The sequence below is a fragment of the Galeopterus variegatus genome, unplaced genomic scaffold (assembly GCF_000696425.1).
Source record: "Galeopterus variegatus unplaced genomic scaffold, G_variegatus-3.0.2 Scaffold8597, whole genome shotgun sequence".
Taxonomy (NCBI): Eukaryota; Metazoa; Chordata; class Mammalia; order Dermoptera; family Cynocephalidae; genus Galeopterus; species Galeopterus variegatus.
Genome location: NW_007734708.1, coordinates 70,667 through 72,811, shown reverse-complemented (window position 1 = coordinate 72,811; position 2,145 = coordinate 70,667).

Below are 2,145 nucleotides of genomic sequence, written 5' to 3'. Positions count from 1 at the left end.
AGACAATAAGAGAGGGCAATACTGAAAAAGTATTCAAAGAAATATTAGCTGAAAACCTTCCTAGTTTAGACATAATCATAAATATATTTCAAGAACCCTAGCAAACCCTAAACCCGATAAATCCATAAAAATCCACTCCAGGACACATCATAATTAAACTTCAGAAAATGAAAGACAAAAAAAAAATACTGAAAGCAGTGAGAGAGAAACAACATTATAAAGGAAAAACAATTAGAATGACAGCAGTATCTTAGTCTGTTTCTGTTGCTAATAACAAAATATCTAGAATTGGGCAATTTGTAAAGAAACAATATTTACTACTTACAGTTTAGGAGGCTGTGAAGTTCAAAGTCTAGGGAACACATCTGCTGAGAGCCTTGTTTGGGGTACTGACTCTTCACAGCAAAGCAGGGTGTCACATGGTGGATGGTGGAAGCAGAGAGTGAGCTAACTCCTTACTCCTTGTCCTTTTAAAGCCTTCAGAACCACTCCCAAGACCACCATTAAACCATCAATGAATTAACCTATTTACTGGGGCATGGTCCTCACAATCTAATCACCTCTTCAAGGCCCTACCTTTCAATTACTATAACAGGATTTCCCACCCTCTTATCACTATCACAGTGGGGATTAAGTTTTGGGGGGACATTCAATCCACAGTACAGCAGCTTTCATATCAGAAACCAAGGAGGCAAGAAGGAAGTGGCACAATATTTTTCAGATGCTTAAAGAAAATAAGTCAACCTGGAATTCTACACCCAGCAAAAATATTCTTTAGGAATGAAAAGGAAACATGACATTCTCAAATGAAGAGAAACTAAAAATTTGTCAAGATCTACTCTAAAAAAAGGTGGCTAAAACAAGTTCTCTAAACAGAAAGAAAATAAGGAAACTTGAAACATCAAGAGGAAAGACAGAAAAGGGCAAGCAAAAATTTGGGTAAATATGATAGGATTTCCTTTTCTTCTTGAGTTTTCTAAATTCTGTTTGAAGGTTAAAGCAAAAATCATAATTCTGTCTGATACAGCTCTAAATGTATGTAGAGGAAATATTTAAGACAACTATATTATAAATGAGATATGGTAAAGGGATATACAGGGAGGAAAGGTTTCTATACTTCACCTTTACAGGTAAAATGATGACATCAACAGACTGTGATAAGCTACATATATTTAATATGATAACTAGAGCAACCATTAAAATGGCTGTAAAAAGAAATGCATTTTAAAACTATAGAGAAATCAAAATGGAATTCTAAAAAATGTTCAAATAAACTACGGCTTCCTGTGGGTAGGAAAGTAAAAAGAAGCAAAAACAAGAGAGAACAGACAGAAAACAAAAAATAAAATGTTAGACTTAAGCCCTAACATCAATAATTCCACTGCCTGTAAGTGGTCTAAATATTAAAATTAAAAGACAGACTTTGGCAGAACGAATTAACAATATGGCTCAATTAAATACTGTCTACAAGAAACTCCCTTCAAATATAATGATATAGNATGATAAAATTTCTGTCCACCAAGAAGACATCTTAAATGTGCATGTACACAGTAAGAGAACTGCAGAATATGTGAAGCAAAAACTGACAGAACTGCAAGGAGAGATAGACAAATCCACAAATAGAGCTGGAGACTTCAACACCCCTCTTTCAACAATTAATAGAACTGGACAGTACTCAATAAGGATACAAAAGAACCCAATAACACCATCAATCAATCTAGCAGATATTTATATAACACTCTACCCAGTAAGAGCAGAATACCCAATCATTTCAAGTGCCCACTAAACATATACCAAGATAGATCATATTCTGGGCCATAAAACAAACTTCAACAAATTTAAAAGAACTGAAATAATACAGTGTGTGTTCTCAGTGACCACAGTGGAATCAAACTAGAAATCAATAACAGGAAGATAAAAGGAAAATATCCAAACACTTGGAAACTTAACGAACACACTTCTAAATAATCCATAAGGGGCCAGCACATGGCTCACTTGGGAGAGTGTGGTACTGATAACACCAAGGCCATGGGTTCAGATACCTATATAGGGATGGCGAGTTAGCTTAACTTGGGAGAGCGTGACTTGGTGCTGACAACACCAAGTCAAGGGTTAAGATCCCCTTACTGATCATCTTTAAAAAAA